General features: G+C 38.8%; 1 protein-coding gene across 1 annotated transcript in view; it reads right to left on the bottom strand.

Annotated features, from left to right (window-relative positions):
• Positions 1–1,731: 1,731 nt before the first annotated feature.
• The window catches only part of LOC136266916 (protein NLRC3-like), a 72,256-nt gene continuing 58,452 nt past the window's right edge, over positions 1,732–15,535 (bottom strand). The window contains exon 6 of the mRNA XM_066061965.1: positions 1,732–1,893. The gene's annotated coding sequence lies outside the window, so the exon portion shown is untranslated. The remainder of the gene's footprint in view (positions 1,894–15,535) is intronic.

Below are 15,535 nucleotides of genomic sequence, written 5' to 3'. Positions count from 1 at the left end.
TAGAAACAAGTCACCCTGTAGAGAGATCAGCTAGAAACAAGTCACCCTAGGGCCTGTAAAGAGTTCAGCTAGCTAGAAGAAGTTACATTGTAGAGAGTTCAGCTACAAAGAAACTACCATGTAGAGAATTCAGCTACAAACAAATCACCCTGTAGAAAGATCAGCTAGAAGAAGTTACCTTGTAGAGAGTTCAGCTACAAATCACCCTTTAGAGAGTTCAGCTAGAAACAAGTCACCCTGTAGAGAGATTAGCTAGAAACAAGCCACCCGTGGAGAGTTCAGCAGTTTAGCTGCAAACAAATCGCCCTGTAGAGAATTCAGCTACAAATAGGCATGAGGCTATTATGCTCCAAAAATTGAGCATTATGCTTTTGAGTAGTGTTCAAAAAATCACCTATTGTGCTTTTGAGAATTGCCCATTATTCCCAAAATTATGCCACCGTAATTGCCAGTTTTTTGCTGTATCAGACAATTTTCATTGATGTTCAAGCAATTTAAGCTTCAAATAGTCTTGAGTTCTTTAGCTGGTTGCTGTGTTAGAATATTTCATTTCAATGCGACTGCATTATTAGAGTAAATAATACTCAGTGACTGTTCTAGAGTTTCTGACTGCTCTATTAGAGTATCTCGATCTTTTTTAACGGAATTGTGCAATCTGTAGATTTTCCTACTGTCAAAGCTTTATAATCACCTCACAATGCTAGCATAATTCTTGATTCCCACACATACCTATTATGCCCGAAATTATGCTGGAATAATCGCCGCATCCCTAGCTACAAACAAATCACCCTGTAGAAAGAGCAGCTAGAAGAAGTTACCTTGTAGAGAGTTCAGCTACAAACAAATCACCCTGTAGAGAGTTCAGCTACAAGCAAGTCATCCGGTAGAGAGATCAGCTAGAAGGATCACTCTGTAGGGAGGTCAGCTACAAACCTGCTTCATCTTTGCTTCATCTTTGCTTCATCTTTGCTTCATCTTTTCTTCTTCCTGTAGTAAAGAAAAAAATGATAGGTTAACAAGCCCTAAAGCTGGCCATAAGCCGGCTTTGGGGTATACAAATACAAAAAGAAGTGAAATCTAATCCAAAACAGCCAAGCTGTAAAAAAAGAGTGCGGCCCTGAGAAAGGCTATAGTGAAAAAAGATGTGAAATCCAAGGTGCATGTGGCGGCCATGAAATGGCTGTGATGGTAGGTTAGTGGTAAAAATTTTAATAACGACAATTCAGGTGAATTTTGCATCACAGCCATTTCTTGGCCGCCACCTTGGATTTCACATCTTTTTTCACCATAGCCTTTCTCAGGGGCCACACTCTTTTTTTACAGCTTGGCTGTTTGGATTAGATTGTATATACATGGTTATTAATTCTGCTATCTACTGTTTGTATCAGTCATTGCTCTTCTTGAGATACTGTAACATTTATATAATTGAATGGGAGTAAGCCTAGTACATTCATGGCCTGGGTTGTAAGTAATGTCTCCTAGCAACCAAGTGGTAGTTATGATTAGCAGTACAAGCTATAAACCAAACAGATAAACTGTATTCCTAGCTCCATCCCTTTTCTTTTGACATTATGTCTGAGTTACAGTCAGACATGCACAGAAGCTATTTGGCCAGCAAATTTCCCATGACTGACTGTTATTTCTCTCTGGTTTTAAGACCTGGCTAGCTACTACTTCATGACACATGTACAATTAAGAACACACTCTAATAATTAAAAAAATGTAACATCTTACAGTAATACTGTTCACAATATGGTGTATAGTGTTATGTTATTGGACTGATCCCTTAAGGTGACCAGCACAAGTTACATGATGAATCTTAAGATGATGTCTTGTGATGTTGTTCCAATGGTCCTTTTGTTGGTGCGTTCACAATAGTGAGACATTTCATGGCTACAAAGACAAACAACAGTACATGAAACACATTAGAGTATAATCTTTATTAGATGTAGTACACACAATTGAGTAAGAGGTATTGTAAGATCATATGACATACAATAGTTGAAGGTGAAAAGTTCCTTACCACATAATTATATCCTTCAAAATAGTAAGAGTTGTGATCAGTTCCTACTACCACTCCAGCTGGTAGGTGTGGTCTAGTCCACCCCACATGGATCATTCCTTGTGTATGGATCTTCACCTCTAATGTGTACCTAGCACAGGTATTGGGAACAAGTTATAAGTGTTTGTGTGCTAAAGAGAACACAACAGTAATATAGTCATGTTAGTCTATTAAAGTAACATACCATTTCCAGTAGTCAACACATGAGAGTATTGTCCATGAAATGTTCTTGTCTCACTGACCACTACACTGTCTTTAAGGGACAATCTGGTCACAACAGGTACATAACACAGTGACCAATAGTGAGAGGATTGATCACCTGATGTAGTTTGGGTGTTACTTGTGCTGGTCAGCTCAAGGGAACAGTCCAATAACATAACACTATGTACCACATTGTGAGCAGCATTCCTGGGAGATGTGATATGTAACTAACAATTGATCATACACAGTGGACCCAGTACTTACCTGTGAGGGCTATTGTAAGGTTGCATCAGCAATCTCCACTTTTAGTAGACTGAACACATTCTTTGTGCTCCTAATGTGGTTGATTTGCTGGACACATTTTTCCACATCTTCAAAGAACTGATCATCATGAACCTCAACTGACACTCTTAATGTTACTTCCTCCACTGTGTAAGCTTGTTTTAATCGCTCCAAAAATTTTAGAATTGTTGTCTTGCGCATTAACACATCACCATATTTGAATGCTTTTACTGAATTGTTGACCATCAAGGAATCAGCTATTAATAGTATATCTCGGGATGGTTGACAAAAACTACTGATGGTCAATTGTGTAATTGTCTTACTGTACTCTAATACTGTAGTGATATCTAGTACCCACTCCTCGATGGTCCAATAGTCAAGTTTTAATATTTCAATATTATCACTTTGTCTGATAGCACTCAACATATTTTGGTTAGCTGAATCACTAGTAATATGAAGTTCAAGTTGTTTCAACACAGAGGTGTTGGCTAAACTGTAACTAATCACTTCACTTCACAGTAATGAGGTAGATCAAAACTGATAGAATTAATCTTGTTCAATGAAGCACCAATGGTGAGACAAGATGATGATGTCATGTGTACCGTCCTTAATCCAATGTGTTCCATTGTTGCTGTCAGTGATGATAAGATTACATGAACTCCTTCATCTTTCAGAGGATTATGTGACAACTCAATACTGGTTAGTGTAGGATGATCAGTTACTATCAGTCTTCTCAGGTGGTTAGCACCAACTGCAGTGATCTCATTACCCTTCAGGTTAATGTGTTGTAGTTTGTTGTTCTTGTTCAAATGATACACTATACTCTCAACTCCACTGTCCTTAATTTCATTATCACTAAGATCAATAGACACAATGGAGTTATTATGATATAATAATTCACCAATCTTTTCTGCTCCTGTAGGACCTAATTTACACTTCGCCATTCTAAGGTCATGAATTAAAACATTTCTAAGGTCAGCAAAACAGGCAGCTCCCTCAGGACCAATATCAGTTCTACTGATGTCTAATACACTGAGAGTGTTACTACTGGTGAATAACTGGGATAGTGCCATATGTGTAGATGTTACATTTGAGTTTGGATAATCACCAGTAGAAACCATATCACTTGTTGACTGAACTTCTATCCCCTTAATGTTTAGTTCAACAATAGGATACTGTGTTGACATCAACTGAACAAGTAAGGAAAATGACTGGTGTGTAACACTGCAATCTGGTATATTAAGGATAAGGTTGTCATTGTTATGTTGAGATTGTCTTCTCTGTAATGATGTAACTAACAACTGAAACTGATTATCATTCCAGCATAATTGACCATTTACTTGTCTCATTGTTCCCTTGTAGTGAGTTAGAAAATAGCCAATGAAATGTGCTGCATCACTTTCAACATCAATGTCACCATCAAGCTGGTCCCCCACTATGTGACACAATTCACTATTGCGTGCCTCATACACACAAAGCATCAAGTAAAATATTTTCACCTGATTAAAATATGACTTCACCAGTTTATATGGTAGTGATATACAATTTAGTACTTCTTTGTTATTCAGTCCAGTAATACCAGAATAAAATATCCATACCACTACATAGTTATCAACATACCGGTAAGTGTTTATACACTTCAGTTGGTCTTGTAGGGACAATTTGGAGATGTACCATGCTGTGCAAAACTCTTGTAGTGTTTTATGAAGAAAATTATATGACTTTTCTCTGCCATATACTGAGGTAATGGGGACAGTTACTAATAGTCCAAGATCACTTATCTTACTATCAACAATACCAATATCCAATAAGTCTTGGGAGGTAAATATGATATTTCCATTCTCTGTTCCTTTGTATGCAATAAAACACAATTGGGAAAACTGTTCAGAAATACCCTCTGGAAGCTGATCCAATGATCGGAGTTTCTCCACTTTAGCAACATTGACAGTTCGTAAAGTGATATACCTCAGGATCAAACGTAAACACAATAAAGTGTACAATTCTGTGAGTGTCTCTGGCAATGTTGAGAAGTGAAAGAAAATGACACACACAATTGCAACATTGATGGGAATGTGTAATATATCTCTCACTGCCCAATTTTCATCCAATTGCGATTTCAGTTCTGATGCTAATGTTTCTCCATTATCAACACTATCAAAAGTGTTTGAAATATATTCATCAACTGACTCTTTTTTAAACCCTTCGATTTTGATAATTCGAGAAGCAACACTTTCCAACTTATCACAAGCTTCAGAACGAGAGGTATACACTAGGGTACAATTGGGCAGTTTTTCTTTCAAATTAGTGAACACTGAAGATTTACGTAACTGTTCAGGTAACTCATCATATCCTTCGAGAAGGAAACAAATTCTTTCCCCCAAACAGCCTATAATTTCTTCAAGAACACTGTCTCTTAATTTTCCTTCAGTTAATAACAAGTCACTAATTGTCTTTGCTGCTTGTATCTCTGGGTCACGTAAAATCAACAGAATCACTGCATTATAAGTTTGTAATAAACTACCTTCTGACCAACATTTGCAAATGTTTATGGCAAGGGTACTTTTACCCATCCCAGGGTCTCCTTTGATCAAAATCACCTTTTCCTCTCCTACATCAAGTGCTTCAGATAAAGTAACACTATCACCTCTTCTGTTCTCTGTCGACGTGGTTCTTCCTTGTCTATCAATTTTCACAAGAGTTAAACTAACGTACTTTGATGATGAGCAATCTAACTGTTCATCAATGGAAATCAACTTTAGTGACTTGTACTTGCTCTGTAGGAACTTACGATATGTACTCATGTGATGACTCAATTGTGGTTGGTTGATTTTACCAACACCTATACATAATACAGTACACAAATTTACAAACATCATGTAATATACATTGACATGTGTGACACAGCATGTGCATTGACAGTGACAAATTTAGATATTTGTGTAGGGAGTTTCAAGTTTACATATTGGGGCCAGATGTGAAGCATGCTATGACTCCCTGACTTCTGCTAACAATTTTAATTACAATGCATCAAATCAGCATTGGAAATTACTGCAAAAAAGACATTATTAACGACCATCCTTGTAGACTTACTGATCCAAAACACATAGGACCCATATCTGACCTAACTTTTAATAAAAACAGAGGTATGTGCCTATAGAGCTAGATTTTTAAAAAGTCCCTAGGTCCTCTGGTAATTATGCAGGGATCGTCTGCAAAAAATGAGTAGGTACCACAGAATACTTAAAAAGATGTTATCAGTGATTGACAAGAGGGTGTGGCTCCACGTAAGTCTACAGCAATCATAAATGACTCCCATCATGCCAGACTAGTTACCTAAAAGTAGCAACACTCAATCTCAATAAGTGGGTATGACTATGCATTCCCAGTAGCAGACAATCCTGATAAGTGATGGCTCCACATATCCCTACAAATCCCAAAACACATTCTCAAATGATGGGTGGGGCTCCAAATAAGTTTCTTCAGTATGAACAATTACATGCATTTCCATCAATACTTGTAAATTTACAGATTACATCCAACAAATTGGATGACACCCACTGAACCAAAACAAAATGTAACCCAAGTGACCCGAATAATTCAGATGACCTGACCCACTTACAATGCTGCTCCAGAATTAAGTGGCAATTTTATAACATGCAGGTATACGGCTCTTTCTGTAGTAGACTAAAACACACTTGATAACTAAAACATCATCTCTTACTAGTAGAATTTGACTTAACTAAGACATTTAAGGTTATGCATGAGATACCCAAATATTCCACGAATATCCGTAATATTCAAGGAAATTAATTACAAAAAATAATGTGTAAACAGGTGCTTGCCTGGAGCATAATTATGCTGAGTCTGCTGACAGCAAAAGAAAGAGGAAACTGAACTCTTGAGTTAGTATCTATTATCATAGCAGTTGATTAAATGTTCTATAAACAAGACAAGAGTTATGAAATGTCAAAGTTTTGACGTGACACATCCAGGCATCTTTATCAGGAGTCCAGTCTTTTGCTTATCATATAGGACCATGTTAGTCAGTAAGTTCAGGGAGAGCTGCACAGAAATAAAAATTCTTTGAGCTTGGAAAGGACGGACAAACAGTACTCTTCGTTATATGGAATGCACTGAAAGTGCACATCAACTAGGATACAAAAGTCAAAGTCACACCACTTGGTGTTAGTGCAAAGCGTAGCGAACTGGACTTGATAGTAGTATTCGTGTGATGGTTTCAGTGACACAGTGCCGTCAGTGATTTGAAGACAGGTACATTTCTTTGTTTGAATGCCATCATTAATTGTAAGGTCCTTGCAGCTGTGTGGGTTCTTGAATCCTACAAGACCACAAGATGGTGTTACCAGTGGGTCTTCAACCCAGCTATCAGGGGTAGCAGCAAGCTGTGAATTGTTGAAATAACTAGGCCACAATTGATATCTACCGTTGCATTATCAGAATGCTGCTGTGTATGCAACCAACCCAAGTACTGTTGACAACTGGCCTCCTAAACCTCACTTAGTGGCTCTGTTTCCATTAAATGATGTATAGAGAAGTCGGTGGACTAGACAGCCCACTGGTGTTGTAGTGTATCATTTAAGAATTATTCCAACATTCGAAGGTTATTCTTTTTTTTACCTTTGTTCTACCCACTGTACATGTGCGGGTGTGCCGCTACAACCATGTTGTGATGTCTCCAACTCAATATTTTTGCAATTAAGCAAGCTGATTACAACCTTAGTTTTGCAGAAAATACTTGCTAGCTGTTGAAGCTGCTGAGGAGGTATGCTGCGTGAAACATCTAAGGTGTCTGGTCCACCATCATGTACCAAAACATTTAAAACTGAACCTTACGAGTACAAACTGTACCTTGAATATCGTCTGGAAACTAAGTTGTTGTCTGTAGAGAATAGACAACCCATTTTGCTTTGAAGCTTAGCTTTCTGGGTGGCTTTTCACTTTCTGCCTCATTCTGTCTTGATCACTGTTGCAATAGAAATTTTCTTAAAAACATGTGCAGATAAGGCCCTCTCCCAAACTTGTGGTCCCCATGCTGGTCCTTCATTGCACCTCAGTCTTGCTCCAGCACAGCAAGCTTGCCATTACCCACTTTGACTTCTGCTTATTTGTTCCCGTCATCAAATTTGGATCAAATATGCATCCAGCCATAGATAATATACCCCCCTGAGTGGATTGTAAACTAGCAAGTGCCACTGGTTACAGGTTGGTTTCGTGCCCCTTTCAATAACAAGACAAGTTTCTCTGGGCAAAACAAGACTTGACCACTGGTAAAGGGTTCTTTCTTAAGATGTTTTGGAAGCCAACAGCGAGTTTCGAGGCAAATTGTTATTTTGTTGTGCAAACAGTAGAAGTGAAACTGAACGTGAGATGTGATGGTTTGGACACATTCAAGGAAAATGCCGAAACTCTGTACAGCACACCATTCACACCCAGACCAGTCCACAGAGCATTATTTGATGACTTCGTAGTATAAATTGTGTAGCAATACTGTTTAGAATCACACAGAGAATGTGCTTCCTGTTTTGCCAAAAATACCATGTCAAAAACCTTCCAAAGAAGTTATGGGAAGACGTACTATTTAGCCGAGGCCATTCTTTATAGCACTTTCTTTCTTTGCGCCACATTCTTTATACCTTTCTCCTTGTGATACTTCCTTTTTCTGCCTACAGCACCAAGAATGTGTTTCCCCCAAAGCATGTAATCTGCCATTGTAAGACTTCTAACCAAAAGTGACGTGAAGTGGTCAAACTTACAGTACAGCTCACAGGTAACATCGCGAGTATACACATGCGACTAATACTCATGTTTTCTTGCGGGACCATTCTTTTGCAATGTACTGCACAATACCTGTGGAACATCACGTGGATATGCACTAGCCACGCAAAAAACTCACCACACACGAGAACACTCGCTACTGAGTTTAGTAACTTCATACAACACTTAACTCGCATAAACATTTGTGACTGGTCTCATATGTTTGTGCAAGCCTAGCAAGTTAATTTTACAGTAGAATGCAATAAATGCATGCTGGGCCCGCAGAACACAATAGGTGGAATATTTTTAAAAAATTGTAAATTCTAAAGCGCTTGTTTCATAATGAAGGGAAGTGATAACACCAAAAACCTTGGTAGTATCGTGATCCCGAAAGCAAGAGGAGTTCCAAAATCTTTGTATCGTGTCAGTACTCCCAAGGAGACGGAAGGTATCAGCCTTACATTGGACGAATGGTTCACTATCGCTTTTTCTCACGTTCATTCGCCTTCACCGATCTCCCTGGTCGTAGGAAAGGCCTGAAAGACAAAACTTACCCAGCAATGGATTTGCTTGTTCACGGAGAATTCGATGGTGTAAGTTGCATCTTGGTAGAGGACTGCATCCGTATGTTATCATCGTTTTATTAAGCGCCTGTAGTTTATTGTCAATGTACAAATCGATTTTTTGCTGTTACCACTTTGTAGCACTGTAACTTCGAAATTTCTTGGCTTTTAGAGTTGAAACTTCGGTTGACCGTTCCTTTAGCTAACTATCTAGATAAAGAAAATGTGAATTTGAAAAAATGCACCAACTGCATGGGGTTCTGTGGCATTACTTGGAGACCAATCCATCTAGGTCTACGGTAGCTACTGCTCGCTACAGTATTGACTGTAGTTCGTGACAGGTGAAGTCAGTAGCTAAGTGACCAAATATTTGGTAGCTACAACACAGGCATTGCAATAGGAGACTTCAGAGCTGGCAAAACTGAGCCAGCGCCACCTCCCAACACCATAGGTGAGACCTGTTATCTCGTCTTGCATGATGCTCTCGAGTAAAGTTAGCTATCGTGGAGCATTCCTGTAGCCTTTTTGCTGCATCCACGCGGGTCACTCGAGCGCACCTCATGCGCGTCGTACGTGTACATGACACGTTACCCATGAGCTGTACTGTATCAAAACAATTACCACAAGTCATTCTCATTACAAAATAAAATCGTTAATGCCATGGTTCGGCTGTAATATGATAGAATTTGTTCAGGCGCTAAAACCAGCTTAAGGACACTGGTTCATGTACAAAGTCTATGGGCACGTAATCCAGTTTACCATCCAGGGGGTATATTATCTATAATCCAGCTTTCTACGAGATTTGTTGTGAAGTTACCTGTTTGAAAGTAAAGGGTGTCAATACACATGTACACTGTATTATAATATCTGTGACCATCTCAGCGAAAACCCATCTAGTTCACACAAGCATGCATATTGTGAGAAAAACATAATTAATTGGTGAAATTACATGTGTTACAAAGAAAATTTTACGTAAGTTTTAATCGAGCCAGTACTCAGGAAAGGTAATGTTAAATCGATTAAACCTGTATACCATCTTATTTGCTTACTCATGGGGAGTTCAAAAATCTTTGCTTTATTTCTGTAACCCCAATGGTTTGCGTGTTATGTGCGTTTGTTTACTATGTGGTAGACGTAAACAAAAACCGTGTACGGTATATGCCTATGCGCAAGTAACTGCAGGGCTAAAACTATACCTTGGCTAATCTGCCAATCCATGGTGAACACTGCAAGTCAATTCCCAACTTTGTAGACTAATCCAAATGGAAGTTATGGCTGCTAATGAAAGCGCCCGTAGTTTATTTTTAGTATAGCCACTGTATAAATAAATTTCCTTGCTTTTCCTACTTTCTAGCACTGTAATTCCAAAACTACTCAACATACTTGACTGAAATTTTGGCAAACCATTCCTTGGACTATGCAGATAATGCTGAGAAAATAAAAAGAAATTTGGAAGTAGGGTGCGAACTAGACGGGTTTTTGCTGAGATGGTCACATATTATACCCATTAGCTAGGGAGCTTTGCTGACTAATCTGCTGATGATACGCTGAATATCACAAATCATGCCTTCATCTACTCCCTGGAGAGGAACAACATCGGGTATATCTCAAATATCATCCAGGCCTTTGCAACTGGTAGTATCTATCCAAGCTGTTTCTTGTGCACTCATAACATTTTGTATATCTTCTAGGTATTCACCCTCTATTGTTCCATTGTCAACTGGTGGACTGTGGTAAGGAACTGTGATTCTGTGCAGAACTGGACTGCGATAAGTGATGTTGTACGGATCTGGAAGGTGGTGAGGAACTGTGATGTTGTACAGAACTGGACTGTGGTACAGAGTTGAGTTGTGGTGATACTGATAATGACCTGAGCTGTACTGATAACAAGTTGAATGGGCCATGCATATGGTCAGGTAAAGAAGCATCAGGTGCTGTACTACTGTTGGCTGTTTTCTTCTGTACTGTTTTGCGGAACTCATCACTACATCTTGTGTGGTATCCAAAGCAATGTAGCCATTCATCAAGTAATGTTGCAGTTTACGGATTGCTACACGTGTGTCTGGCTCTTTAACTACGAGCAGCTTTTGTAAGTCTCTTTCTCATGTTTTCAGTGAGTTTTCTTCTTCTCTTGTAGCTGAGATTATTCTGAATGAAGTTCTCCAGATGAGACCGATAGCACTTAATGGCATGGTTAGCACACTCAACTTTCTCAATAGCGTATCCCCCTGGTAGGATGGAAATAAGTGTGGTATACTGAACTGTCCCCATTGCTTACAAACCTGACTCCATGCTGCTCCTCACATTTTTTGAATCCCTCCATAATTATATCTGCTTCCATGTTTGCTAATGAACCCTTCCAGTTCAAATAACAAGTGTGGTCAGGTGGGGTATCATTTCCTGCCTTATTACATACAGCACAATATTTGTTTCGGACACCCATAAATAACCAGTTTCTTTCCCTATAATGATCAACTCTACTGACTTCTCATTGTATAAGTGTTTGTGGCACCTTTACTCCAGCCTCCATCAACAATAACTGTGATGGCAGGAACTCGTTGATGGTACTTCCTTTTAGAGATGGCAATGGCTCTCTCTTCCTGACAAGCCACTTTCATGGACTCTTCACCAATTCTTTTCTCAGCGACCATGAATGTTTTGTTTTGTCATATTTGGTATTCTTAGCATGGCCATTAGTCTCAGCTAGCGTAGCATGTCCACCACCTGGCCCCACACTGCTGTCAAGTTACTCTCCCAGTATGGCCTACCACTTAATCCTTTCACTTTCCTTAATGTCGTTAGGTGAAAATCAGTGTTGCAACTTGTACAGTGAGATGTAAGTACTGAAGATAACCGTTCTCTCTTGTGTTCTTTCATAACAATGCTATGTTGTGTTCAGGGGCGGAGGAAGTAGTTGATATGAGGGGGGGCTGGGCTGACCCAGACTTATGGAAGTGAGGTACTACATTGTCTCTGGTTTGGTAAGGTGAGACCAAACAACAACAAAAAAAAAGGTTACAACAGCTGACAATAGCTACCCACCTCACCAGCTATGCATTTATAGCTGATAAACTACATAAAAATCCTTACATAGCTCACTACACACTGCTCTAATACTGTGACTGCTTTGTTAGAGTGACTGCTCTAATAGAGTATCTCAATCTTTATCATGGTTTTCAGCCCCACTCCAAGAAGGATAATTTCGGCATGATATCATTCTGAGGGGGGGCTTCAGCCCCCTAGCCCCCCCTTTACACCACCTATGGTTGTGTTGATGGTTTGTTTACAGATGTATTACAAGCTGCAACATGGTTGGTAACATCCCACACATGGTTCTGGAGCATCTGTAAGTTGACAATTCTACTTCCATCTATATAGTGTTACTTCATTTGGTGTTGTTGTTTAAACAGGGTACCTCTTTTTCACTTCCATTCACAAAATTATCTCTACAAATATGTGATTTTTTTTGTTTCCCATGAAAGCTGTAATTGTTTATTTATTGTGCATAATACGACTTGTATTTTACAAAAACTGTTTACCAGCACATTATCTCTAGAGCAGGTATTTACAATGAAATGGGAGTACGACGTCTACTAGACTACTTCAATGCAAGAAGTCAATTGTGCAATATTAGTTATGCATGTGTTGTGTCATTTTCTTACGGAGAAAAAATTAATGGAAGCTTTCCTTGCCAAAAATCTGAAGTACCATGGAGGTTATCAGTTAAGTTACATGGTTGAAGACTATAACCATGGACATACTCTAGGAAGAGTTTTTGTATAAAAATCTCTTCAGAGTTTGGCTACCAACATTTGTACGACTACTTTTGCAATACAACCAAAGTGTTTAACACAATAGTTTTGTAAGTTTACGGTATACGCTAAAATGCCTCTGACAGTCCCTCTCTAATTCTTTGCTGTAGTAGTTGATACAGTGAAATAGCCCTTGTTTGGTCTGATTTTTGGCAAGAAAGGTGTTGGTAAAATTCAGATGAAATATTGCAGCTTCGCTGTACAATATTACTTCACTAAACATTTCAATGATACAAGATAGGACCAATTTCTAGGTGTAGTAGACCATATAAATTGTGATGCAGCTGCTTATAACTGAGATAAAATCACAGAAAAAAGTGTGAGAGTTTACAGTATCCCGTAACCTTAATATCCGTGCTCATACTGTGGCACATGAGCTCAACTATTTTAAAAATAAAAAACCACAAGTCACGTGTTGTCTACTTGAGGTGTGAAAGGGACTTTCCTCCTCTAAATACATCACATGATGTCTATCGATTGCACTCAGCCTGGCTTTTGTTGTACTTGTTGTGATCATGGCTCAACAATGTGATACACATGCTATTATACTATAGAATTTCACAGGGTTGTTTGTGCATTGCAATGATTTTTAATAAACTACGTGGCAAAAATTGATGATGGTCAGGCAAGGAATTGTGATGGCTGTGCAAATGCCTGCTCATGTCCACCCTATTTGATGGATTTCCTATTCATGGTGAACACGATGGTGCAACTCTCAACTCCATGTATAATTGCACTCGTAAGTTACAACCGTTTTAGTAAGCACTTGTAATTTACTATCCCTATACACTCTGTACAAATTGATATTGCTGTTTCTTAGAACTGTAACTCCAAAAGTTCTCGGCATTATGACTCTTATGCTTCATCAGAACACACTTGTCTAAGTAGATTATAAATTAATATTAAAGATAATGAGTTTGAAGAATGTGTGATTACGTTGGGTTGTCACATGCATATACTGTAACATTTATGCTTTGCCCTCACATGCCATGGAGGTTGCTAGGGAATGGATGGAGAGAAGGTCAAGTTATTGTGAAGTGTCACGTGTACCACATCATTTGTATATACAATTACTAAATATATGCAAAGTATACATTTTTATAATTCAGTGAGACCAAACTGAATTCATTACTAAGCAGCCTGCTGCATAAAGACATGTTTGCCAGGTTCATAAATTAGCACTCTTGAAGGGTGAGACATTTAGTTGATTAAGAATTGTATAGAGTCTATCACAGGTCTCTACTGCTGTAGCATGTAATAGGATATGATGGATTGGTTATATACTTTGTTGTTGTCAAAACTCATTTGATGTCACCTCAAGTTCAACTACAATGATCACCACTAATGGATACTATGGCTTCCTGTGAAGAAGACCAGAGCTACAAGTTACAAAATAGCATATAAGGCCCATTCACACTATGCAAATAATGCACATTCAATGCAAATTATTTCACATCTGTTGCGTTGACACTGAATCCACATGAACCGAAATCCAGTATGAATGCGGTTTAAGGCAATCCACCTCCAGAGGTAGTTTCGATGCGGATTGAGCCTGTATTGCACAACGCTGTGGTATCACATATAGTTTTGCAGGGAATGCGAATATTTGCGCGAGGTCCAGAACAACGCTACACTTGGCGAACGAAAACGTTAGCTAAGAGACAGCTACAAGACAGAGCAAGTGGGATACTAAGGTACTCTTTGACCTTCACAAAGAGCCACGTGATGAATTTGCCATACTAAAACTCATCAACACAAGGCTGATAGCGCGTCCTATCTTGTGATAAACACCTTTCAAGACTATGGTATCAATGTAGGTACACTAGCCACTCGTAATTCTACTCTACCAGCACCTATCGATGTTTGCAAGGATGTTTGTCTCTTGGTAACACATCACCACTCATTGCCAGCCATTCTGTTGACTTGAGCATGTTTGTACATGACGTTTAGCATTCCCACAGCAAAGCGACACACGAACACGTTTACAACACTGAAATAGAAACTCACCCGTTAACAAAAACAATCATTGTGCACAAAGAAATTGTATTGCATCACCCATTATGCAATTGTGTTCAATTTCAATGTGCATTCCTGAGGCCAGTGTGAACATGACAAATGCAAATTAATTTGAAGCTGGTTTGATGCGGATTGCCAATGCGCATAATATTGCATAGTGTGAATGGGCCTATAGTTAGTCAAAGATGAAATTAGTAAGAAAGATTGATTCTGTACCAGAGTCGTAGCTACGAGCATCAATAATTTGAGATACTCTAACAGAGCAGTCAAGATCAAGATACTCTAATAGAGCAGTCACAGTGGTCAGAGAAGCAGTGTAACAAGCTACGTATGTGTATTTATAAATAAGGCTATAAAGCTAGTCGGTGGGAGGGCAGCTATTGTCAGCACCTTTATCTTTTTTTTTTTCCAGCTTACATCTAGGTCCTGGCATCACCAAAAGTCTGGCTATGCCCCTGTTGTGTACTATTAATGACAATGATGCAAATATACATTCCTGTTGGTCTACTGCAAGAACTCTTAGCTTAGGCAAATAAGATGATATTCAGGTTTATACCAATAGACCTTTTCTTCACAAAGAACACTTCACAAAGAACAAAACGTTTTAAAATTTTACAGAATTATTAATATTAGGCTAGCATGATCATGTTGGGGTTTCACAGATCTGGTCACATACGGCTTTTAGGGGGTATGGGGACCAGTACAATCTAGTCATTAAAATAGCTAAATTGATGTTTAAAAGTGCCTGAACCGCTACAACTACATGTGTCCGAGTTGCAACAACATATTGTATATTCTCAAAGACTTTCCATATCTTCAGAAGA

This window comes from Dysidea avara, chromosome 9 (assembly GCF_963678975.1).
Source record: "Dysidea avara chromosome 9, odDysAvar1.4, whole genome shotgun sequence".
In the NCBI taxonomy this organism is placed as follows: domain Eukaryota; kingdom Metazoa; phylum Porifera; class Demospongiae; order Dictyoceratida; family Dysideidae; genus Dysidea; species Dysidea avara.
Note: the sequence above shows the minus strand (reverse complement) of the source record. Positions and strands in the feature narration are given on the sequence as shown.